The sequence below is a fragment of the Eubalaena glacialis genome, chromosome 3 (genome assembly GCF_028564815.1).
Source record: "Eubalaena glacialis isolate mEubGla1 chromosome 3, mEubGla1.1.hap2.+ XY, whole genome shotgun sequence".
Taxonomy (NCBI): domain Eukaryota; kingdom Metazoa; phylum Chordata; class Mammalia; order Artiodactyla; family Balaenidae; genus Eubalaena; species Eubalaena glacialis.
Window position 1 is genome coordinate 126,668,091 of NC_083718.1, and position 27,707 is coordinate 126,695,797.

Consider the following 27,707-nt stretch of genomic DNA (forward strand, 5'->3'; position numbering starts at 1 on the left):
TTAAATGCACCAACATTCGAATTATAGGGGTCCCAGAAGAAGCAGAGAAAAAGAAAGGGACTGAGAAAATATTTGAAGAGATTATAGTTGAAAACTTCCCTAATATGGGTAAGGAAATAGCCTATCAAGTCCACACAGCACAGAGAGTCACATACAGGATAAATCCAAGGAGAAACACGCCACGACACATATTTATCAAACTACCAAAAATTAACTACAAAGAAAAATATTAAAAGCAGCAAGAGAAAAACAACAAATAACATACAAGGGAATCCCCATAAGGTTAACAGCTATCTTTCAGCAGAAACTCTTCAAGCCAGAAGGGAGTGGCAGGACATATTTAAAGTGATGAAAGGGAACAACCTACAACCAAAATTACTCTACACAGCAAGGATCTCATTCAGATTCAATGGAGAAAGTAAAAGCTTTACAAACAAGCAAAAGCTAAGAGAATTCAGCACCACAAAACCAGCTTTACAACAAATGCTAAAGGAACTTCTCTAGGCAGGAAACACAAGAGAAGGAAAAGACCTACAATAACAAACCCAAAACAATGAAGAAAATGGTAATAGGAACATACATATCGATAATTACCTTAAATGTAAATGGATTAAATGCTCCAACCAAAAGACATAGACTGGCTGAACGGATACAAAAACAAGACAGATACATATGCTGCCTACAAGACACCCACTTCAGACCTAGGGACACATACAGACTGAAAGTGAGGGGATGGAAAAGGATATTCCATGCAAATGTAAATGAAAAGAAAGCTGGAGTGACAATTCTCATATCAGACACAATAGACCTTAACATAAAGACTATTACAAGAGACAAAGAAGGACACTGCATAAAGATCAAGGGATCAATCCAAGAAGATATAAAAACTGTAAATATTTATGCACCCAACATGGGAGCACATCAATACATAAGGCAAATGCTAAAAGCCATCAAAGGGGAAATCGACAGTAACACAATCATAGTAGGGGACTTTAACACCCCACTTTCACCAATGGACAGATCATCCAAAATGAAAATAAATAAGGAAACACAAGCTTTAAATGATACATTAAACAAGATGGACTTAATTAATATTTATAGGACATTCCATCCAATAGCAACAGAATACACTTTCTGCTCAAGTGCTCAAGGAACATACACCAGGATAGATCATGTCTTGGGACACAAATCAAGCCTTGGTAAATTTAAGAAAATTGAAATCGTATCAAGTATATTTTCTGCACACATTGCTATGAGTCTAGATATCAATTACAGAAAAAAATATGGAAAAATCCAAACACATGGATGCTAAACAATACACTACTAAATACCCAAGAGATCACTGAAGAAATCAAAGAAGAAATCAAAAAATACTTAGAAATGAAAGACAATGAAAACACGACGACCCAAAACCTATGGGATGCAGCAAAAGCAGTTCTAAGAGGGAAGTTTAGACCTATAAAAGCATACCTCAAGAAACAAGAAACATCTCAAATAAACAACCTAACCTTACACGTAAAGCAATTAGAGAAAGAAGAGCAAAAAAAGCCAAAAGTTAGCAGAAGGAAAGAAATCATAAATATCACATGAGAAATAAATGCAAATGAAATGAAGGAAACAATAGCAAAGATCAATAAAACTAAAAGCTGGTTCTTTGAGAAGATAAACATAATTGATAAACCATTAGCCAGACTCATCAAGAAAAAAAGGGAGAAGACTCAAGTCAATAGAATTAGAAATGAAAAAGAAGAAGAAACAACTGACACTGCAGAAATACAAAGGATCATGAAAGACTACTACAAGCAACTATATGCCAATACAATGGACAACCTGGAAGAAATGGACAAACTCTTAGAAAAGCACAACTTTCTGATACAGAAACAGGAAGAAATAGGAACTATAAGCAGACCAATCACAAGCACTGAAATGGAGACTGTGATTAAAAATCTTCCAACAAACAGAAGCCCAGGACCAGATGGCTTCACAGGCGAATTCTATCAAACATTTAGAGAAGAGCTAACACCTATCCTTCTCAAACTCTTCCAAAATATAGCAGAGGGAGGAACACTCCCAAACACATTCTGCTAGGCCACCATCACTCTGATACCAAAACCAGACAAAGGTGTCACAAAGAAAGAAAACTACAGGCCAATATCACTGATGAACATAGATGCAAAACTCCTCAACAAAATACTAGCAAACAGAATCCAACAGCACATTAAAAGGATCATACACCATGATCAAGTGGGGTTTATCCCAGGAATGCAAGAATTTTCCAATATATGCAAATCAATCAATGTGATACACCATATTAACAAATTGAAGGAGAAAAACCATATGATCATCTCAATAGATGCAGAAAAAGCTTTTGACAAAATTCAACACCCATTTATAATAAAAACCCTCCAGAAAGTAGGCATAGAGGGAACTTACCTCAACATAATAAAGGCCATATATGACAAACCCACAGCCAACATCGTTCTCAATGGTGAAAAACTGAAACATTTCGTCTAAGATCAGGAACAAGACAAGGTGGCCCACTCTCACTACTGTTATTCAACATAGTTTTGGAAGTTTTAGCCACAGCAATCAGAGAAGAAAAGGAATCCAAATTGGAAAAGAAGAAGTAAAGCTGTCACTGTTTGCAGATGACATGATAGTATACACAGAGAATCCTAAAGATGCTACCAGAAAACTACTAGAGCTAATCAATGAATTTGGTAAAGTAGCAGGATACAAAATTAATGCATGGAAATCTCTTGCATTCCTATATACTAATGATGAAAAATTTGAAAGAGAAATTAAGGAAACACTCCCATTTACCATTTCAAGAAAACGAATAAAATACCTACCTAAGGAGACAAAAGACCTGTATGCAGAAAACTATAAGACACTGATGAAAGAAATTGAAGATGATACAAACAGATGGAGAGATATACCATGTTCTTGGATTGGAAGAATCAACATTGTGAAAATGACCCTACTACCCAAAGCAATCTACAGATTCAATGCAATCCCTATCAAACCACCAATGGCATTTTTCACAGAACTAGAACAAAAAATTTCACAATTTGTATGGAAACACAAAAGACCCCACATAGCCAAAGCAATCTTTAGAAAGCAAAACGGAGCTGGAGGAATCAGGCTCCTGGACTTCAGACTATACTACAAAGCTACAGTAATCAAGACAGTATGGTACTGGCACAAAAACAGGACTATAAATCAATGGATCCAGATAGAAAGCCCAGAGATAATCCCACGCACCTATGGTTACCTTATTTTTGATAAAGGAGTCAAGAATATACAATGGAGAAAAGACAGCCTCTTCAATAAGTTGTGCTGGGAAAGCTGGACAGGTACATGTAAAAGAATGAAATTAGAACAGTCCCTAACACCATACACAAATATAAACTCAAAATGAATTAAAGACCTAAATGTAAGGCCAGACACTATCAAACTCTTAGAGGAAAACATAGGCAGAACACTCTATGACATAAATCACAGCAAGATCCTTTTTGACCCACCTCCTAGAGAAATGGAAATAAAAACAAAAATAAGCAAATGGGACCTAATGAAACTTAAAAACTTTTGCACAGCAAAGGAAACCATAAACAAGATGAAAAGACAACCCTCAGAATGGGAGAAAATATTTGCAAATGAAGCAACTGACAAAGGATTAACCTCCAAAATTTACAAGCAGCTTTTGCAACTCAATATCAAAAAAGAAACAAACAACCCAATCAAAAGTGGGCAGAAGACCTAAATAGACATTTCTCCAAAGAAGATATACAGATTGTCAACAAACACATGAAAGAATGCTCAACATCACTAATCATTAGAGAAATGCAAATCAAAACTACAATGCGGTATCACCTCACACCGGTCAGAATGGGCATCATCAAAAAATCTACAAACAATAAATGCTGGAGAGGGTGTGGAGAAAAGAGAACCCTCTTTCACTGTTGATGGGAATATACATTGATACAGCCACTATGGAGAACAGTATTGAGGTTCCTCCAAAAAGTAAAAATAGAACTACCATATGATAGCAATCCCACTACTGGGCATATACCCTGAGAGAACCATAAATAAAAAAGTGTCATGTACCACAATGTTGATTGCAGCACTATTTACAATAGCCAGGACATGGAAGCAACCTAAATGTCCATTGACACATGAATGGATAAAGAAGATGTGGCACATATATACAATGGAATATATCTCAGCCATAAAAAGAAAGGAAATTTGAGTTATTCGTAATGAGGTGGTTGAACCTAGAGTCTGTCATACAGAGTGAAGTAAGTCAGAAAGAGAAAAACAAATACCGTATGCTAACACATATATATGGAATCTAAAAAAAAAAAAAAAAAAGTGGTTCTGAAGAACCTAGGGGCAGGACAGGAATATAGATGCAGACGTAGATAATGGACTTGGGGACACAGGGAGGGGGAAGGGTAAGCTGGGACGAAGTGAGAGATTGACATGTACTTATAAATACTACCGAATGTAAAATAGATAGCTAGTGGGAAGCCGCCACATAGCCCAGGGAGATCAGCTCGGTGCTTTGTGACCACCTAGAGGGGTGGGATAGGGAGTGTGGGAGGGAGTCGCAAGAGGGAAGAGATATGGGGATATATGTATAGCTGATTCACTTTGATATAAAGCAGAAACTAACACACCATTATAAAGCAATTATACTCCAATAAAAATGTTAAAAAATAAAAATAAAAAAATAGATATAAAAACTAAAACTATACTTTCCATATGATCCAGCAATCCACTCCTTAGCATATTTCCAGACAAAACTATAATTCAAAAAGACACATGCACCCCTATGTTCATAGCAATACTATTCACAATAGCCAAGACATGGAAACAACCTAAATGCCCATCGACAGATGAATGGATAAGGAAGATGTGGTACATATATACAATGGAGTACAGCTCAGCCATAAAAAAGAATGAAATAATGCCATTTGCAGCAACATGGATGGACCTAGATATTATCATACTAAGTGAAGTAAGTCAGAAAGAGAAAGACAAATACCATATGATATGAGTTATATGTGGAATCTAAAATATGACGCAAATGAACTTATCTACAAAACAGACTCACAGATCTAGAGAACAGACTTGTGGTTACCAAGGGGGAGAGGGGAGGGAGGGGATGGATTGGGAGTTTGGGATTAGCAGATGTAAACTATTAAACATAAAATGGATAAAAATCAAGGTCCTACTGCATAGCACAGGGAACTATATTCAATATCCTGTGATAAACCATAATGGAAAAGAATATTAAAAGGAATGTATATATATATTTGTATAACAGAATCACTTTGCTGTACAGCAGAAATTAACACAACATTATAAATCAACTATACTTGAATAAAATAATTTAAAAAAAAATAAAAAACTCATAGATACAGAGAACAGATTGGTGGTTGCCTGAGGCAGGGGTGGAGGGTGAAAGAAAAGAGTTAAGGGAGTCAAAAGTTACAAACTTCCAGTTATAAAAAATAAGTCATGGGGATGTAATGTACAGCATGGTGGCTAATAATATTGTACTGCATATTTGAAAATTGCTAAGAGAGTAAATCTTAAAAGTTCTCATCACAAGGGACTTCCCTGGTGGCCCAGTGGCTAACAGTTCATGCTCCCAATGCAGGGATAGGTGTGATATTAAAAGAATATGCTCAAGGACAGGAATAAAGACAGAGACGTAGAGAATGAGCTTGAGGACACAGGGAGGGGGAAGGGTAAGATGTGACAAAGTGAGAGAGTGGCATGGACATATATACACCACCAAATGTAAAATAGATAGCTAGTGGGAAGCAGCCGCATAGCACAGGGAGATCAGCTCGGTGCTTTGCGTCCACCTAGAGGGGTGGGATAGGGAGGGTGGGAGGGAGACGCAAGAGGGAGGGGATATGGGGATATACATGTGCATATAGTTGATTCACTTTGTTATACAGCAGAAACTAACACAACATTGTAAAAAAATTATACTCCAATAAAGATGTTAAAAAAAAAATTACTGTAAGTGGCAAACCCCTTTTGGAAGAAAGTAGCTACAGGCATTTACCTGGTTGTATCTGCAGACTCCCTCTAGATGCACAGCTATATTTTCTCAGGCTTGTGCCAAAGACCCAGTGGTGGGTGGAGTAGGAGAATGAGTCACCACCAGGATAGTCATCCAAAGAAAATTCTGTGCCAGGAGTGAGCAAACCATCGACTGGGAAGTGATGCAGAAGGTCCAAGAGCCAAAAGAGTTTAATTGAGTTAGGACTCAAACTGGAACAGTCAGGCAGACAGAAAGCCAGAGAAACGGAGTCTAGGTCAAAACCAAGCAGTCAGAGATGAGATCAAGATCCAAAAACTTAAGGACAATATAGAAAGTGAACTTAACACAACCCAGCAGAACCCTGCCAAACAATAGGCAAGGACCCCTAGTACCTTAATTGAAAATCTAAAAAGTATTGTTACACAATGCAGCTTTCATTTGAACACTAAAAGTAGCCCTAAATTTTTTACAAGCATGGCTAACGGAAAAGAATTCTTCTTCTTGTAGAGATTTTTAAAAGACAAAATTAACGTAGTAGTGATAGTTGAAAACAAAACCTTGAAGATCAATTTTTGTCATAGAATGAAGAATTACCCTCTGTTCTATGGTGTTCTATAAATCAATGGAGAAAAAAATACTGTTTAATATTAAATAACGCCGATGGCAATGAAATTCAAAATAGTCACTTTTCTTTGAGAAAGTAAGGTTGGTCTGTTTCTTTGTTTTAATTCCCCAGCGTCAGCACTGTGACTCAAATTCAGTGGACCCCTCAATACACATTTGACAAGTAAATGAAGGACAGTTTTGTGTGTCTGGCCCATAAAGCTTTCCTTTGTCCTAATTCCTCAGTGAAATTATAATCTCTTTCTAATCTGAAATTTCTTCAAAACTATATCAAAAGTGAATTTTTCACTCTGAAATTTCTGTATAAAACTAACCAGGGCAGAAAGATTGGATTCCATGAAATTTGTTTCTAAAACGGCTCAGTAGAAAAAGAAAGTTTCATAGGGATGTGCTTTAAGCTTCAATCTTTAGCGATGATTCATTCCAGTTTCAGAACATACACCTGCAAGGTGGGCATCTTGGACAGAAATTGCTGCTTCAGAACCTGTCACTCTATTTATTGCTCCTTACTCTAGACTCAACAAGAGGTGGAATTACTGGTACAAATAGCTATTACATGGGACTACAGTAATTAGAAAGCTGTTGGTTTGTAATTGATAGTTCATTTCAGTTCTTTCATAGTCAGTGAATACATAAAATGAAAATGATTTCACATTTGACAGGTTAGGTTGTTTCTTGTTAATAGAGTGTAATAACACAGGAGGGCAATATTTGGATAAACTAAGAGGTATATGAGGGGCCTGCATTTGTTCGTTAATACATTTTATAACAAATGTAGATCTTGCAGGAAAAACTACTCTGCAGTGAAAACAAATTACTGGTTAGAGGTACTTGTTTCAAGAAGCCAGCGACTGTCAGATTGAATTTCTACTCTTTCAATCTGTTTTTCTGCAGATCTTCCTACAACCTCATTCTTTAAAAAAAAAAAAAAAAAAAAAAAAAAAAAAAAAAATTACTCGACTCAGTGAGAAGAAAAATGTTTCACTGTGGGGAGTTTAGACCTGGAAAGAAATAGAAAACAGGTTATTTTCATGGCAGGCCTTTGTTTATATGTTTAAGAAACAAATTCTTAGAATATTTGTGAAGAAACACATTACTCTTAGACATCAATCAGAAATCAACATGTCAGGAACTGTCACTTCCTGCCAACACGGAGTAACAGGGACCAGTTTACCCTTCCACCTTAAACAACTAGAAGACCAAACAAAATATATGGAAAAAAATGATTTTCAGCATGAGACTTGATCCCTGGAAAAAGAGAAACAGATGAGGTAAGTCCTAGAAGAAGTTCCAGGCTGCAGCACAGAGCATGTGTGACCCAGACAGAGATCAATGGTATCACTGGATTGAGGAGACAGAGATTAAAATACAGGGAGGCCAAGGAAGCTAGAATGTGTAGGAGAAGCTCCCCAAAGACAAGAGAGCTGCAAAGAGAGAATGCAGAGGGGTCTATTCCAATCTTGACAATTACAATGTGACTATTTCAGCATGAATGAAACGAAACTGCCCCAGGCCAGGCAAAGAACCAATAGACCAAACAATTCCTTGAACTCACACAGGGCTGGGAATATTTTATGTTCCCACCAGCCAGAATGGAAAGATGTCCTAATAGGCAAGGTATTGTGTAAAGCCTTCAGAAAGGTATCACCTCAGTAGTGAAACTAAATTAGCCCTAGACTAAATACAGCTTTTGGTCTGCCCTAGTAATGCTTAAAAGCAAGCCTCAAAAAGATCACACTAACTTTAAGTAATTTAACTTCATACCAGAGCAAAGTGTGACACCATTGAAAGGAATATAACCAAAGCTAACACCCAATGACATAAAACTCCCAAAGTCTGGCACCCAATCAAAAAATGCCGGTAATACGTTTACTAGAGAGAAAGGGGGCTGGGGTGAAGGGGATCAACTGTACAGTGACGAATGGTAACTAGACTTTTGAGGGTGATCACCTTGTAGTGTATACAGATGTCGAATTACAATGTTGTACACCTGAAACTTGCATAATAAAAAAAAATAGTACTATATGACACACAGAAGAAAACTCAAACAATAGAAACAGATCCAGAAATTATAGAGATGATGGGATTAGCAGAAAAGGACATTAAAATAATTACATAACGACACTTCTCATATCTCTTTCTTTGGGGTCCTCAAATTGTTTCACACCTTCTCATTCTCCAGTTGCCCCAAAGCTCTCCCTCATCACCTCCTAGCCCACATGGTCTATCTGTCTCTTCTCCCCACACACCCCACCCCCAATTTATCCCTCCCTGCCAATTCTCTGGTTCTAAATCACAAAAATCTAAGAACAAGTCAACACTAGACTGGGGAATACAGAGGGCTGGGGCAGGGCAGTGAGTCTGGAAACATTCTCATACTTATGATTTTAGCCTCTCTGTTCATACAGATCCAAATGGAGACAGTGAGTGTTTTCTGAGGTCAAGTGAGGTTTACTATTTTCTCTCGCAGTCCAGCCAGCACTCTGTGGCCTTAGCTTTGCTCAAAGATCCAGGCAGAAACAGTGGTAAAAAATTGTTTTGGATTTTAATACAATTTAACCCCCAGTGGAAGAGCAGGTATGGTTAAGCCCAAATCAGGGTGGCAGAAATGCTTTCTCAAGTGGGAAAAGGAGGGACTGACAAACCTGCGTTTGGGAAATATCAGCTCTGCCCACCACCCCCATGTTAGCTCCACATGTAGGAGGTAATGTTTTTAGACCCAAGTCAGGGGCTCTTGGGGTCTTCCTGCCTCGGTGGAGCTTAGGCCCATGCGCATAAGGCAGGAAGAGTTAGCCTTCAGTTCAAGGTAGCAACTGAAATGTTCTTCTTGTTTCCTATCGGTGCCAAGCCTAGGTGAGATTTTTAATTAGGTAAAAACTGAAAACCTCTCCCTCCCATAAAAGCACCCTTTTCCTTTCTTCTAATAGCTGTATCTTTGTCCCAAATGTTCATATTCCCACAAGTTCCCATTCTTGTTCCTAGATGGCTATTGGAATAAACTCCACTATGATAGGGGCAGATAGCAGGTTAATCCCTGTATAGAGATGGGCCTTTCCCTTCTTCACAAAGCCTTTTTACACACACAGCACTCATCCCCACAACAATCTGTGACATGGACATCATTATTATTGTTTTACACTTAAAGAAAAAGGTTCAAGACTATTAAATGAAGAAAGAGCCAGGCTTCAGGGCAGAGGATCCCAGACATGAGTTGGAAAGCTAGCGTTTGCTTTCTGGCCCTGCAGTTACAACCTGTGACAAATCAGTTAAGTACTCTGAGCCCTCTTTCCTGGAGAAGGGAGAAGGTTGTCTGCTTCACAGTTTTGTTGCTAGGATTACATTTTTAATTCAGGCAAGAGGCTTGGCAAACATCAGCAAATGTCACTTTGGAGCCCGTTGGAGGTCACAGGTCACAGGGTCAGTAGGGTCCTCGGGGTCCCCTTTCTTGAAGCTGCCTGTGACACTGACAGGCTGGAGCAGAGCTGGGTGGGTATGCCCTGGAGCTCTGCTCTTAGTGTGGAGTTCCATCCACTTTTCCATTTATGGGACAAGCAGGAGCTCATCCTTGAGAGGGGAAAAGAACACCTGGGTTCACGCAGCTGGCAGCATGAGCATAGATGCCAACTGGTTAGGAGTGGGAGGAAACAAGAGCTGCCCCAAACCTGGAAGCCTTGGAGGACCAGGTGCTAAGGGCCCAGCTAATTCAGGTCACACAGCTCTGAATCGGTCTCCAAAGCAACTCAGGGAACTAATTGCACTGCCTGTCTCCACAATAAGATATCGGTAAAGACTCATGCACACTACAGATCATTGATGATTTATACTGACTTTCCTGTTCTACATTTAAAACTGGTCCTTGGGACTAGCCACGAAGCGTACAAAATGAGATAAATGGGTGTTTGGAGATAAAAGTAACCCCTCAGTCCCAACTTCTGCTCTTGCTGCCCTGGGCTTTAGAAGCTTGATAACATTGGGTTTGTATCCATTGTTGTTAATCTTTTTGGCTCATTAACCCCTTTGAGAATGAGGCACGCTATTGACTCTCAAGCCTGGAAAAGCACATATATACATATGCTCACCCCAAAATTGCATATAATTCCAAGGGATTCCAGGTAGATCCCAAGTTTCAAATCCTGTGAGATAGTTTACTAGACCCCTTCTATTAGAAGAAAACTGAGTCCCAAAGGAGTCAACTAATTTTCCCAAGGTAGTGAATTGATTAACAGAAATGTGAACCCAGATCCTGTGACTCCAAATGCAATGTTTTTCCTACTGCCCACTCGGGTTTATCCCAGTACTCCACAAACAACCCAGCCACAGATTGGGCTCTTCTGCCATCTCACTTCCCAGGTGCTTTAGAAGGGTGAGAGTCACCTGTAGGCAGTGACTGCATCTGTCACTTTCTGTGGGTACAACCACTCGAATTCCTGGCATTGGTTTATTCATTTACAAATATTTACTAAGCCCCACCTACAGGCCTGGCACTATAGGCTTCAGGGATACAGAGCTGAAGAAATATATATATGTATCATCACTGCCAGCGTGGAGCTTACGATCCGGTTTGTTACCTCACCTCTGAAAGGCAGCAAACCCCTAAAATGGTAATTTGTTTCTATAGCACTCTGTGTATTATAAGAAAAGTTATAAAATTGTCATAACTTTCAACACTTAAATGTGTGTGTGCACATGTATTTTATATGTGTATATTATATACATAGTCAATAAGCTTTGAGCTAGTTCACTGACATATATACGTTACCTTAAAACAGATGTTGTTGGTAATTAATGGTAAAATGTGATTGATGGGTTGGTTAGATATTTTTTTTAATTCTCAAAAGTAAACTAATTGGCTTGACCTCACTGGAAAATATAATTTAAAAGACATTTTGAACAACTTGTCCTCATGATTCGAGACTCTTTACAAATTTATTATTCAATAACTCTATGATATTATGATCACACGTTACTCAAAAATATTGCTTTTGAGAGTGGTGTGGAAGGAAAATGGCATGCTTGAACGGGGTAATCGCACTCCACTGCCAGTTGGAATCTTTTGGAAATTAAAAAAGCTGTTAGCTCAGTTTCATTTTTAATTGATCAGGACACACTAGGTTGCCACAGCAACCAAAATTCCAGGGACTTAAGATAATACAAGTTTATTTCTTGTTCAAACAGAGTCCATGGCTGGTGCAGAGTACTCTCCAGGGTACCTGGTCCCCATGTGTTGGCTGGGTACTCCTGGCTGCTTCAGTGTAATAGCATCCCCATCTCAACATGTATCTCCACGACTGCCAAAGTGAAGGGAAGAGAGCGTGCACAAACACACCCGACTCGTAAATATTTCCCCCCCAGACGGCCCCTTACCTCATGTTTCATTGGCAATAGCAGGCCACATGGCCATACTATTGGGACAGTTCCTTGGGAAGGAACTGTCCCACCCACGTGGCCAGAGGGAAAAGGTAAGAATCAGATGCCAGTGCACAGAAGGAATATCTACCATGCATAGCTGCAGATGTAATATCAACAACATGATTCCACAAATAGTTTTCAATGTGGAAAGTTTAACTGAAACTATTTTTCTTTGTTTTGCTAAAGTAAGGAAGATAATATATCAGCTTTTTTTAAAATTTTAACTTTTAGTAGTATGTTATGTTAAGTGACTGTCCACACATGGAATGTCATATTTTACCTATTTCTAATGTTTCCATTGGATTAAGTCTAGATTAGAGAAGCCACCACTTCGTATTCATTCTGAAGTAAAACTCACAAATTCACACAGCATGTGCCCAAAGTCAAAATCTAGTGGTCACATGTGTCAATTCTCTGTCTGGTTTCCAAGTCTAATTTCACTCCCACTCACCAGGGATTGGATTAACCTTTGGGGACTGCTTGCCATTCCAGTAAACCAGGGATAATATGCCCATCTCAGGAGGTTAACATGATCAGCAAATTAAATAATAAAGATGAAAATGTTGTTAAATCTCTAAATCAAAATAAAAGTAATGTATTATTTAAAATATGTGTAATTTGAAATATGCATAATTAGACTTGGCAAAAAAAAAAACTGCCCTAAATTTATATTCCAAATAACATGTCAGTCAAAATAGTTTATTTAGCTCTTACATCATAATATCCAGAGATATGAAAAAGAGTTTTGGTAGGGTTTTTGATAATGTTAGATTATTGCTTAGTTTCTAATCTTATTATCAATGGGGCATATCCACTCAAGTTCTTAAAAAACCCTAACGAGTATCATTTATGGAATCCCTTCTATGAGATCACTCTCATTTTTGGCTCCCAGAAAAACACATGAGGTGCTCCAAAGTGAAAAATCACCCAAATTAAACCCATCTGCTGATACTAACATAATAGAGCTTACTTGGATTTTAAAGGAAAAAACAATCAGGGTTTTACGTAAATACATCTTATTCTAGAAATGAGAAGGGCATGCGTTCACGTTAACCAAACTGTTTCGCTTTGCATTTAATGTCCACATTATGTGAATTGTCTCGTTACATAAAATCTCATTTTAAAACTAAATATTTGTCTAATGTCACTATGTTTAATAATAGATTCAAGCAAAAATGAGAAGGAGAAAGAGAGGAGAAGGGGAAGAAGGAAAAAGGGAGGAGGAGGAAGAAATAAAAACAGTTTGAGATGTGGCGAGTAATCAGTCTGATGGATAAACTCCTATTTGAAGTGTATATATGTGTAATCTTATCACCAGATATATGTAGAAATTTCTTTCCCGGGCACTAATATTGAAAATATTCTTATCCTAGTAAGGAACAATGCAACAAGCCAAAAATAAAATCCCAGACCAACAGAAAACATTATAACTATCTGAAATAACTCATTACCAATATTATTTAAGGTAAGAAGGTAATTTTCTTCCATAAAATGCCCTCTCCACCTCTCCCCATTTTGCCCTCTCTGACTGGACAGGACAATGTTCTAGAATAAAGTTTCCTTTCTGGCACAGCCTTTCTTTTTTTTTCAATTGAAATATAGTTGAAGTACAGCATTATGTTAGTTTCAGGTGTACTACATAATTACTTGACATTTGCATACATTATGAAGCGATCACCACAATGTCTAGTAACCATCTGTCCCAATACGAAGTTATTACAATATTATTGACCATATTCCTTATGCTGTACATTACATCCCTGTGACTTATTTATTATATAACTGGAAGTTTGTACCTCTTAATTCCCTTCACCTATTTCCTCACCCTTCAGCCCCCCTCCCCTCTGGCATTCACCCATTTGTTCTTTGTATTATTAGTCTTTTTTTCATTTTGTTTGTTTTGTTTTGTTTACTTTTTATTTTATATTGGAGTACAGTTGATTAACAAAGTTGTGTTAGCTTCAGGTGTACCACAAAGTGATTCAGTTACGCATATACATGTATCTATTCTTTTTCAAATTCTTTTTCCCAATTAGGCTGTTACAGAATATCAAGCAGAGTTCTCTGTGCTATACAGTAGGTCCTTGTTGGTTATCCATTCTAAATACAGCAGTGTGTACATAGTTAGGGAGTTTGGAATTGACATGTTTTGTTTTTTTTAGACTACACACATGTGAGATCATTCAGTATTTGTCTGACTTATGTTAGCATAATACCCTGTAGACCCATCCATGCTGTCACAAATGGCAAGGTTTAATTTTTTATGGCTAAGGAATATTTTTCTGTGTGTGTGTACATGTGTGTATCTCACATCTTCTTTATCCATTTATCTATTGATGGACACTTAGGTTGCTTCCCTAACTTGGCTATTGTAAATAATGCTGCAGTGAACATAGGGGTTCAGGAAAATACCCACTTTAGGCAAATACCCATAAGTGAAATTGCTGGATCATATAGTAGTTCTATTTTTAATTTTTTGAGGAAACGTCATACGGTTTTCCATGGCAGCTGCACCAATCTACAATCCCATCAACAGAGCACAGGAGTTCCATTCAATCCACATCCTCACCAACACTTTTTATTTGTTGGGATTTTTTTGGTTTTTGGTTTTTGGGGGGGGTTTTTTGTTTGGTTTTTTGTTTCGTTTTGTTTTTTGATGATAGCCATTCTGACAGTTATGAGGTGATATCTCATTCTGGTTTTGATTTGCATTTCCCTGATGATTAGTGATGTTGAGCATCTTTTCATGTGTCTGATGGCCTTCTATATGTCTTCTTTGAAAAAAATTGATTCAGGTCCTCTGCCCATTTTTTATTCAGGTTGTTTGGGGGTTTTTTGATGTTGGGTTTTATGGGTTCTTTATATATTTTGGATATTAACCCCTTATTGAATATATCATTTATAAATATCTTCTCCCATTCAGTAGGCTGACTTTAAGTTTTGTTGATAGTTTCTTTTGCCATGCAAAGCTTTTTAGTCCCATTTGTTTATTTTTGCTTTTGTTTCCCTTGCCTGAGGAGACATATCCAAAAAATATATTGCTAAGACCAATGTCAAAGAGTATACGGACTATGTTTTCCTTCTTCTTTCTCTTTTTTGTATGTGTATCTATTATAGGTTTTTGGTTTGTGGTTACCAAGACATTCATATATAACAACATATAAATACATGTGATTATTCTAAGCTGATGATCTCTTAAGTTTGAACACATTCTAACAACCCAGCATTTTTACTCACGCCACCATGTTTAACGTTTTTGACATCATATTTTACATCTTTTTGCTTTGTGTTTCCTTTAACTACTTATTATCGATATAGATGATTTTACTACTTTTGTCTTTTAACCTTTCGACCAGCTTTATAAGTGGTTGATTTACTACCTTTACTGAATATTTGCCTTTACCAATGAGATTTTTCCTTTCATAATTTTCATATTTCTAGTTGTGTCCTTTTCTTCTCTGCTTAGAGAAGTCCCTTTAACATTTCTTGTAAAACCAGTTTAGTGGTGCTGAACTCTTTTAGCTTTCACTTATCTGTAAAACCCTTTATCTCTCCCTTAAATGTGAATGATGGCCTTGCTGATTAGAATATTTTTGATTGTAGGTTCTTTCATTACTTTGAATGTATCTACCATTCTAGCCTGCAAACCTTCTGTTGAAAGTAAGCTGATGGTCTTATGGATATTCCCTTGTACATTGCTTGTTTCTTTTCTCTTGCTGCTTTTAAGAATCTCTCTTATTTTTGTCATTTTAATTATAATGTGTCTTGGTGGGGATTTCTTTGGGTTGATCCTGTTTGGGACTCTTAGTGCTTCCTGGACCTGGATGTCTGTTTCCTTTCCGAGGTTAGGAAAGTTTTCAGCTATTATTTCTTCAAATAAGTTCTCTGCCCCTTTCTCTCTCTCTCTTCCCCTTCTGGGATGTCTACAATGCAAATGGGAGTACACTTGATGTTATCTCAGAAGTCTCATACTATCTTCATTTCTTTTCATTCTTTTTTCTTTTTCTGTTCAGCTTGGATGATTTCTATTATTTTGTCTTCCAGAGCACTGATCATTCCTCTGTATCATCTAATCTACTGTAGATTCCTTCTAGTACATTTTTTATTTCACTTATCATATTCTTTAGCTGTTTTGTCCTTTATATTTTCTAACTCTTTGCTGAAATTCTCACTGTGTTCACCCATTCTTCTCCCCAGTTCATTAAGCATCTTTATGACCATTGCCTTGAACTCCTTATTGGGTAGATTGCTATCTCCTCTTTGTTTATTTCTTTTTATGAGGTTTCGTCTTGTTCTGTTGTTTGGAACATATTCCTCTTTCTCTTCATTTTGCCTAATTCTCTGTGTTTATCTCTATGTATAGGTAGGTTGGTTATGTTTCCCAAACTTGAAGAAGTGGCTTTTCATAGGAGATGTCCTATGGGGCCCAGCAGCACACTCCCTTCTGGCTGCCAGAGCTATATGCTGTAGGAGGCCCCTCTGTGGGTTGTATAGTCCCTTCTGTTGTGGTGGGGGCGACTCCTGTATGTATACTGGTGGGCGGGGCTGGTGCCTAGCCCTGTTGGCTGCCAGGCACTGCCTCGTGCAGTGGCTGCCAGCCCATTGGTGGGCGGGGCTGCGTCCCAGCACCACTGGCTGTGCAGCTCAGGGGGTCTGAGGCTGATGCCAACTTGCTGGTGGATGGGGCCAGGTCCCAGTAAGTTGGGTGCATGCCTGGAAGGTGGCAGATGGGGCCAGGGCTGGTGCCAGCCCACTAGTGGGCAAGGCAGTGTCCCAGGGCTGCTGGCTGTGCAGCCTTTGCATGGGGTAGGAGTCTTAGTTTCCACCAGCTGTTGGGTGAGTAAGCCCCAGATGCTAATAAGCTAGAGGGAAGACTCCAAAATGGAGTTTGTCAGCACCAGTGTCCTCGTGGTAGAATGAGCTCCCAAAAATTGTTCCTGCCAGAGTCTATATCCCCGAAGGGAGACCCAGTTGCCTCCTGCCTCTCCAGGAGGTTCTCCAAGATTAGCAAGTCAGTTTGACGCAGGCTCCTTTCAAATTCCTGCCTCTGCCCTGGGTCTCAGAGCATGCGAGATTTTGTGTGCACCCTTTAAGATCAGAGTCTCTGTTTCCTATAGCCAACTGGCTCTCCCGTATGCAAGCTCCACTGGCCATCAAAGCCAGGTGTTCTAGGGGCTCATCTTTCCAGAGCAGAACCCCCAGGCTGGGCGACCCAATGTGGGACTCAGGCCCCTCACTCCTTGAGGAAAACCTCTGCAATTGTGATTACCCTCCCATTTGTGGGTCACCCAACCCAGGGGTGTGGGTCTTGACTATAGTGCATCTCTCTCCCTCCTACGTATCTCACTGTGGTTCCTTCTTTATATCTTTAGTTGTGGAAAATCTTTCCTGCTAGTCTTCAGGTCGTTCTCGTGGATAGTTGCTCTGTAAGTAGTTGTAATGTGGTATTCCCAGCGAAGGCGGTGAGCTCAGGTTCTTCCTACTCTGCCATCCTGGCCACCCACCCTTGCACAGCCTTTCTTGTCTCTCTGTTTCTTACTAGATGTAAGCTTCTGAATGTGTTTTCATTCAGCCTTGTTATAAGAAAATCCATTCTGTATCAAACCAAAGAAACCAAATCTATACAGTGGCATGACATTACCATTCAACGTTCCATCAGGAAACATTATCTTAAAAGTTGATTATCACTCAAGAAGAATAAACACTAAAATTTTTTTTAAAAAATAATGCATAGTCCAGACTGAACTTGGAATCCTGAAAAACCAATGGAATGTTTCCTAAATATGTTTTTAATTTTGGTTACCAGAATACAATAGCATCTTACTAATGAGGCACATTTTTTCTGTAATCTATATGTGGAAACTCGGTTTTGTGAAATACTTTGACTCATCAGCTCTTTTTCCCCTTAGTATTTTTTGTAAAAGAAACACTGCACATATACACATACATAATGAGTAGCCAAAAACTGGTTCTGGCCCAGCCAGATATCAGTATGTTTGAAATTAACAGAGTTGGCATAAGGAAGCTAACACATGGAACACACTGACTTGCCCATAGCCTAACAATTAAATTAATACAATTTCTCCTACGGCTACAAAGGTTTGAGCCAATCTGCAGATTCAGAAATTCAGCACTGTTAACAAGTATGCTCACCAAAGACAGCTTTGGTGGCAAATAAAGCCCTGAAAAATAAACCACAAGACAGTTTGGAACTTGAACCTGAGATATAGCTTCTCAGCACCAGGGTGGTAATCCAGGCTTATCTTTAGAAATACATTTCCTACAAGATGTACAACAATCCTGGCAAATGAGACCCTACAGCTATCAGATGGCACAGATCATCACTAGTAAATGTATCAAAATCTGGTCATGAAAGAACACTTACTTTTCACACCACTTTGAACTTAGTGGAAGTTAGAATGATTTGGTTACTGTGCCATTTGTTTTCTGTTTTAAATCTCTTTAGATTATCCTCTTAACGAGGAACAGGGCCTAACTCAAGCGTAATAAATACAGTTTAAAGTTGGCTAGGAAAATTCCTTTTTCTCCAAATTGATCTCCCTTCTGCCAATTTGCTGATCCCTCAAATTCCACTACTAGTCACTGGTCTGTGTTAAATGAAGCCTTCTCCCTCAGGATCCCCTAAAATGGCAATTACTGTAAGAAAGGTATCACACTGTGCCCTAACAAATTTTGCGTTGATTTGTGAAAGAGCTTTTTTTCTTTCCAGAAGAGGTTAGCAGATTGCGAGCCAAAGTTTTGTTGGAACACAGTCATGTTCATTCCTTACCTCTTGCTTACAGCTGCTTCATGCTGCAATAGCCAACCCGAATAGTTGAGACAGAGAAAGTATGGCCCACAAAGCCTAAAATATTTACCGTCTGGTCCTTTTCAGAAAAAGTTTACCAATTCCTGACATAGAGCAATGGGCCCCTTGGGAACCTAGAAGTCAGGAGAAAAAGAAAGAGGAGCTGGGGAATTTGAAGTAATAATGCTTTCCATTTGGGAACACTGCATTTAAGGGAGGATCTTTGCATAACTAATTCTCACAATATAATCTGCAGAGATAGATATCACAGGCTCTGGCACATGTAGGTGCTGAAGAAATATCTGTTGGCTAAATACATTCATTCATTTATTCATTCAATCAATAAATACATATCAGGGTATATGCACAGTAGTGGGATTACTGGGTCGTATGGTAGTTCTATTTTTAGTTTTGTAAGGTAACTCCATACTTTTCTCCACAGTAGCTGTTATCATTTGACATTCCCACCAACAGTGCAAGAGGGTTCCCTTTTCTCCACACCCTCTCCAGCATTTATTGTTTGTAGATTTTTTGATGATGCCCATTCTAACCAGTGTGAGGTGATACCTCATTGTAGTTTTGATCTGCATTTCTCTAATAATTAGTGATGTTGAGCATCTTTTCATGTGCCTCTTGGCCATCTGTATGTCTTCTTTAGAGAAATGTCTGTTTAGATCTTCTGCCCATTTTTTGATTGGGTTGGGTTTTTTTTGATATTGAGCTTCATGAGCTGTTTGTATATTTTGGAGATTAATCTCGTCAGTTGCTTCGTTTGCAAATATTTTCTCCCATTTCGAGGTTGTCTTTTCATCTCGCTTATGGTTTTCTTTGCTGTGCAAAAGCTTTTAAGTTTCATTAGGTCCCATTTGTTTATTTTTGTGTCTATTTTCATTATTCTAGGAGGTGAGTCAAAAAAGATCTTGCTGTGATTTATGTCAAAGAGTGTTCTTCCTATGTTTTCCTCTAAGAGTTTTATAGTGTCCAGTCTTACATTTAGGTCTTTAACCCACTTTGGGTTTATTTTTGTGTATGGTGTTAGGGAGTGTTCTAACAGTGGTACATATATACAAAGGAATATTACTCAGCCATAAAAAGGAATGAAATTGGGTCATTTGAAGAGACGTGGATGGACCTAGAGTCTGTCACATAGAGTAAGTCAGAAAGAGAAAAACAAATATCGTATATTAACGCATACATGTGGAATCTAGAAAAATGGTACAGATGAACCTATTTGCAGGGCAGGAATAGAGATGCAGACATAAAAAACAGATGTGTGGACATAGGGCAGGAGTGGGGTAGGATGAATTGGGAGATTGGGATTGACATATATACACTACCATGTGTAAAACAGATAGCAGTGGGAACCTGCTGTATAGCGCAGGGAGATCAGCTCGGTGCTCAGTGGTGACCTAGATGGGTGGGATGGTGGAGGGGAGGGAGGTCCAAGAGGGAGGGGATATATGTATACATATAGCTGATTCACTTCCTTGTACAGCAGAAACTAACACCACATTGTAAAGCAACTATACCCCCCAATAAAATAAATAAATAAATAGATAAGTAATTATCAAGGGCTTACCAAGTGCAAGGCACTATTACTGGAGATGTGGAAAGAGCGCTGAGCCAGAAAAAAGTAACAAAACTATACTCTTAGAGCTTTCATTCTAGTGCAGGAAAACAAAAAGTAACCATATAATTATACAAATGATTTAATAATAACATGTTAGAGTAGAGGAACTGTGAAGGGGTGCAATTTTTCAAAGCAGGCGTCCCTGATTCCAAGACATTTAACCAGAGACCTGAAAGAAGCGAGAAGAATCTGCAGGCTGGCTCTCAGGGAATTGTGAAGGCCCTGAGGTGTAAGAAGCTTGGCTGGTCCCTAGAAGCCACTGTGGCCGGAGCACAGAGAGGGAAGGTCATGGCCTCCCAGAGGTCAGAGAGGGAAGGTCATAGCCGCTCAGAGGTCAGAGAGGGAAGGTCATGGCCGCCCAGAGGTCAGAGAGGGAAGGTCATGGCCGCTCAGAGGTCAGAGAGGGAACCTGGGGCAGCTGCACTTTGGGCCCTGAAGGCCATATTAGGAACTCTGGATTTTACTGTGAATAGTTTTAGGGAAAGGAGACACAATCTAACTTGTGTTTAGAACAGTCACTTTGCCTGCTGTGTGGAGCACAGGCTGTAGGGAGACCGAATATATTCATAGACTGAACCAATAGCTATGAAAACAAACTGACAAAAAAACTTCTTCCACGCACTAGACTCTTTCTCTGTTGGGAAAAACCTTAAAGAACTTGTCTGATTTTTAAGGTAAGCCTCACACCCTCACCTCAGGCAGACCCCAGAAGGGAGAGGTTTAAACAGAAAAGAGTGAAATTGGCCTTTATAATAAACTGACAGAAATTTTTAGGATTCCCCTGTAAGAAGGCATAGACACAGATTTGGGCTACTCTGATATGGGATAAAGGAAGAAGGTGCTGGAAGAAAGAGTGGCCTGAGCCACTGAGAACTTGAACATAATGACGTCTAATATTCCATTTTAAGCTGTTTGCTTCTCTATGTTGGGATGTAACGACCCCACACACCCTCTCCACTGCCCCCCAAGCATTCATGAGTGTTTGGTGTCAGTGTAGTTTCGAGAAATTTTTTCTTAAAGAAGGATAAGAGAGAAGCAGGCTTCACCGTAATCTGCATCAGAAGAAACCTATGCTCTCCTGTTCCCTCCACCAAAAAAATAAAATTACTCAAATAAAAATACTGGCAATGACATGCTTACATTATATATGTTAGGAAACCAAGATATTTTATGCAGACGTGTTTTAAGGGTCATTCCAGAGCACCAGAGGATTTATGGTCCGTCATCCAAGCAACTGAAACTTGGGTTTCATATGCAAATTCAAATTACGGAAATTAATGCACTAATAAGATAGGTGAACTTGCCAAAGTCATACAGCTGGTTACCTGGTAAAGCTGGAGCCCTAGGCCAGTTCTAATTCCAGGTCAAGTCCATTCCACCACAGCTGCTTGACCAGTACAACTTTTCCTAAACCCAGCTATGCTGACGCTGTAGGGAGCCAGCTGTTCCCAAAGACTCAAGTCACTTCCTGAGAGAAATTACTCACACAGGAGAGCAGGATAGCAGTCACTGCAAACAACTCTAAGACACTAATTTAAAGAGCCAGTATGCCTACCTGATGGGCATTCTCTAAGGTAAATAAATCCTTTGGGTCTGAATCTACCTTTAGCAGAAGCATGAACCCTTTCAATTCACTGATCCAGAAGTAGAAAATGAAAAGCTCAACCAGTCAAAATCAAGGGCGGGGGCTAAGGGGACCCATCTAAGGTCAGAGTTGCACAGGACTATCCTGCTTGCCCCCAACCAAAGAAAAGATATAGCTAGACACATACCCACCGCCCCTGGAGTAGAAGGCCTGAGGAATAATAACATGCTCCCAAAAGAGAAGTCCCAAAATTAGACACATTCACTAGGAAAGGTCTTGATCATCTGCAGTGTATAAGAATTAATAAAATTCAGTACATTTTTAACTTTTTATAATCATCCATTACTAACATTTCAGATGAAAGAGTGAAACTGACCAAGTTTAAACCAACTTAATTTTAGAACCTGTATAAGTTAGCCTCTCTGATTCCATTACCAATAAAATAGAGATCACAATGCCTATTTTATCTGATGGCTTTCAGAATAAAGGTAATGTATATAGGGTATATAACGCTGTGCCTGGCAAAGATGGCACTCAATAAGTGGCACCCATTATTAATAATTAATGATAATCATAATTACTCAAAGTAAGCAGAGCTGACCCTATAGTGAGGCGGTGGTGAGGGCTCCCTCCTCCCGCATGATTTGTGGAGTACCCTAGAGTGCCTGCTAGAAACAGTCCAGTTTCAGCCTAATGGTGCCATACATTTCCATGAGCAAATTCTCTTTCCGAGAAGCGCAACATGGTCAAGACATCAGTAGGGCTCCAAATTCCTGCAAGCTGTGTAAATACCTCTCCTCACTAAAATCTGCTTCTGCCCGCACACCAAAACACTGTGTAAATATCATAACCTCAGCTACAGCCAGGAAAACCTTAATAAATACCAGATTTGGGAAAGAGAAGCCATAATATATGTACTCTCTATCAGCCCAAACTTTCACCACCTTTATTTAAACAGCTTTACCAAGGTCAAAATTGAACACAAGAAGTAATCCTAGAAGTGTTTAGGTCAGGATGGCAAGGCAAGAGAAGACCCTGGGCAATTTAGCCTGAGCTGCTCTCCTGGGAAATGTTTGAGGCAGGCTGGCACAGAAGAACACATGGATCTCAGATAGGGAGGGCTTGGGGTCTAATCTTAACCTCCACCACTCACCAGCCACATAAACATGTACAAGTCAAATACTTCTCCAAGCCTCAGTGTCCCTATCTGTAAATGGGGGATGACAACTGAATGATCTGCTTTATTGGAATACTAAAAAGATGTACATGAAGGTGCTTTATAAATGATGAAGTGCTATGTGCAAGCTATTTCTATTGTTTATCACATCTGCTCCACATTCAGCAAAGCAAACAAGCTTTTAGTTTATGAGTGTCCAGTAAACTAACAATTTAGCTATTGGGGGTATTTTCTGGGGTTTTTTTTTGATTAGCTATGTCCAAAATGGCCTTGATCTTGCTTTTAAATGTTCCTAAGATGGAGGGTAAGTTAGGTGTTGGGATTCTCATAGGCCACCGAGTGACCCTGCGTTAAGTGAGTTCATTTTCACTGCACTCATGATTTCATTAGACACAAGCTTTGATGTGGGCAGGATGAACTGGTCTCCCTACACAAAATCTTAAAGCCAGTGATTGGTCTTTAGCAACCCCTCCTGTCCTCATTAGCTCTCCTTCTTTCAATAACATCATATACTTCCCCAGGGCTCAGGGTCCTCCTACTTATCCCTAGTCACCCAGAGACCCCCACCGTCAGGCCATCCTAGCTTGGCACCCTGAGGAAGGACCCCTAGTTTGGGCCTCTCTAATCCTCCATCCTCCTTTCTCCCATCAAATTATTTCTGTTCCAACCTGTATCAGTTTTTATAAGATCTGCCCTCCACTGACACAAAAGACAATGATGTCTCTCTCGGTTAAGGGATTTTCATTTAGGTCTTCGTAGATAATGCTTAAATCCCAAAGGAGGGACTGTTGTGATGGGAAACTTGAAAAGCCAGCACAAGAGGTATTTGAGGCATTCACACACACCCTCACTTGTTCATTCATCAAGCATATATTCAACACTGAAAAGGGGATCCCAGATTCAATTCCAGCATGTGTGTGGAGGCTTCCCCAAAACAACAAGCAATTCTTGGACCCCACCAGGGCGTCTGAGAATTCAACTCAATTCTGACACTATCTATCTGAAGATAGAATCACATTCCACAGGTAAAGGGCTCAGTCCCACAAGATCAACCTCCACTTCAGATACCAGTTGCAAGTCCAGATTGTTACCTGTGCTTCTTACCAACTGGCTGCAAACTGGAGGTTCCAACAGCTCCTTCCAACTCAGGATGCCAATCACAAGTCCACGTTGTTACCCGTACTTCTGATGACCAACTGGCTGTAAATCAGAGGTTCCCACAACCCCCTGCTCAGGTTCAATTAATTTGCTAGAACAGTTCACAGAACTTGGGAAAATCCGTTTGCTTACCAGATTACTGATTTATTATAAAAGGATATTAAAAGTTATGAATCAACAGCCAAATGAAGATACATACCGAGTGAGGTCCCAAACAAAGGAGCTTCTGTCCTCATGGAGCGTGGAGCCTGGCGTGTTGGCACTGTAATAGAGAAGAACAAGTTAATCACTAAAGGGATGTTGCCTACAAGCTTAAATTACACATAATGGCCCATCTCTGGGAACCCTGCGGCCCATGTATTGAGCATTAAGCTAAAATACCTTTGTTTAGCTCACAGGAAACCTCCTGACCAGGTCCACCTGTGAATGGCTGCAGGAAGGAAGAAACTAACTAACTCCCCTCCAGAGTCTGATCGGAACCAGGGCTTTACCCCCTCCTCTTTTAGTATAAAAGAAGCTTGAATTCTAACTCAGAGAAGATGGTTCTCTGGGACACTAGTCCGCCATCTTTTCGGTCTACTGGCTTTCTGAATAAAGTCGCCACTCCTGCCCCAACACCTCGTCTCTTGATTTATTGGCCTGGCCTATGGCAAGCAGTACAAGCTTGGAACAGCACAAAAACATTCTGCTTCTCCAACCTGGAAAGGGGGAAAAAAGGACAAAAATCTGTTCTTTGGGATTTTTATGGAGGCTTCATTACATATTCATGATTAACTAAATCACTGGCCAGTGGGGCTACTCTCCAGCCCCTCATCCCTCCCCAAAATCAGGGGGTGATACTGAAAGTTCCAACCCTTTAATCACATGGTTGGTTCTCCTAGCAACCAGCTCCTGCCCTTGGGTAGAATCCAAAAGTCACCTTCCCCGAATCATTCTCAAGAATTGAGGACAAGAGACCAGATATTATCCCATTGCTCTTATTGCTCAGGAAATTCCAAGGGTTTGGGGAGCTGTGAGCCAGGAACTCTTAATGAAGACTAAATACATATGAAAAATATACATTTAGTCATTTATAGGCAAAATCACAATATTGCAAACACCCACAGTGGATTAGGAATAATCAGGTAAAGAGGGGGTTACTAATATCATGAAAATGATGGCACCGCAGGCTGAGATACCCCCAACACATCTGAGTGAAGCACAAGAGTCAAAGTGACAATGGCCCGAGGCCCATTACACAGCGTGTGATGAAGCCCTGGGGCACATGGGCCAGGGAAAAGGCTATTTTCAGCTAAGCCCAGCACCTCTAACTAGTTTAATCCCCAAATCCATTGCATCATTTTTACCCAACAACAGAGTCCTAGCTGCAAGTAAGCATTTCAAGTTGAAATTTAAAATTAATTGGAAAATTCAGAAGATATAATTTTTGCCCTCAAAGATCTCCCAACCATATGGGAAAGACAAACAAGAAAGTTGTTCATTATAACACAAGGAGATATGAGCTTATTATTGGTCTAATCAAATACACCTAATAGCAGATAAACGCCAGGAACTAAAAGAATTTTATCCCCAACTGACAGGATGCATGTACCATGTAACACTAATAGTCTATATAATCATGAGCAAAATTCTAAGGATACTCTCAAGTTGAAAACTATCAACCAAACCTTTCATCCTGAGAACGAATGGGACATTTAAAATGACAAGACAACTGGATTTTCTTACTGCACTGAATAGCTCATTATTAGTTCAGTTTAGGAAATCAACTTATTTCCAAAGAGCCTATTTTATAATTCCTTAAACTGTGGTCTTTTTAGGACAGACAATTAGAAGAACAAGGTATTTATCCCCTTTGTCTTATTTAGACTGTTTTCTGCTGAGTGTTAAGATTTACTAAAGTGCAGTAACCACCTAACAGCAAGGCTGTAGATGCACCATTGGAATTAAGTAATGAAATGAGATGAAATAGGGGTCTCTGTAACGGCCAGCCCAGTCAGCAACCATCAGGACTTTTGTCTTTCAGTTAATCCAAGAGAGTAGGCAAACTGACAGGTACCACAAGGCAGCAGGTTACCCAAGCGTTAGACTTCCTCTCTTGAAGATACTATCAATGAATGCAAAAGTGTTTTATGAAGAAACTGAAGGTTAGGGGGCTCCAGAATACTGGCCCCATTTAACTTCTGGGTTAGGACAACACTTGGCTGGCAAAGGGTTTAGACCTGCACCATCTTGCTCCCTCAAGCCATTCACCTAGTTCTCCTTGACAGTTTCAACTCAAAAATGTCTAAGGGACGCCCATTCAATAACAATAAATATGGTTCAGCAAGATTTCAGAAAACTGTATTTCTCTCAACTCCTTCCTCCAAACCTGATCTCTGGTAACAGAAGAAATACTCATTTTAACTTGCTTGTTTTAGAACTGGATTACATTTCCAACTTAAATGGAAACCAATCATCTAAAAAAGGGATTGGGAGACTTCCCTCGTGGTCCAGTGGTTAAGAATCCAACTTCCAATGCAGGGGATGCGAATTCGATCCCTGGTCAGGGAACTAAGATCCCACATGCTGCGGGGCAACTAAGCCCACACACCACAACTACTGAGCGCATACGCTCTGGAGCCTGCACGCCGCAACGAAAGATCCAGCATGCAGCAACGAAGACCCCACGTGCCGCAACTAAGGCCCGATGCAGGCAAAAATTTAAAAAAAAAATTTTAATAAATAAATAAAAAAGGGATTGGTTCAGATCTTATCAATACAGAAAAAGCAAAACTATGTTTGAGAAAGAATATTTTTAATCAAATAGCAAATAATAGTAAATAGCTTTAAAGTATCTTTAGAACATATAAGTAAAGAATACACAAATAAAGCAGAAAATAAAGGTGGCAGGGATTCTGGGTAATATCCTCTCCTTACAAAATATCTCCTTACAAAATATTGTGATTCAAAACACACAATGAAGAGAGTAGCAGAGGACAGGACATTTAATCACCTGCTTCTTCATTCCAAATGCATTATTATTACACTGATTATTGAGCCTCTGGGGATGCTCTTTTTAAAAATTACCTGAGCTTGCACATTTATAAAATAATAAAACCTGCCTTGAGGCACATCATAAGGATTAAAGGAGGTAATACCTGAGAAGGTCTTAACGCAGTAGTCAATAACTGCTCTTATTCATTTGCTCACTCAGTCAATGTTTAGTAAAAGCCTACTATGTGGCACATGCTCTACAGTGGGAATACAAAAATGACC

The 27,707-nt window shown here is 39.4% G+C and overlaps 1 long non-coding RNA gene across 1 annotated transcript in view; it reads right to left on the reverse strand.

Annotated features, from left to right (window-relative positions):
- LOC133088462 (uncharacterized) overlaps positions 1-24,717 on the reverse strand; it is a 49,230-nt gene extending 24,513 nt beyond the window's left edge. Inside the window, exon 1 of the long non-coding RNA XR_009700521.1 lies at positions 24,652-24,717. This is a non-coding gene — a long non-coding RNA (uncharacterized LOC133088462). The remainder of the gene's footprint in view (positions 1-24,651) is intronic.
- Positions 24,718-27,707: the final 2,990 nt, after the last annotated feature.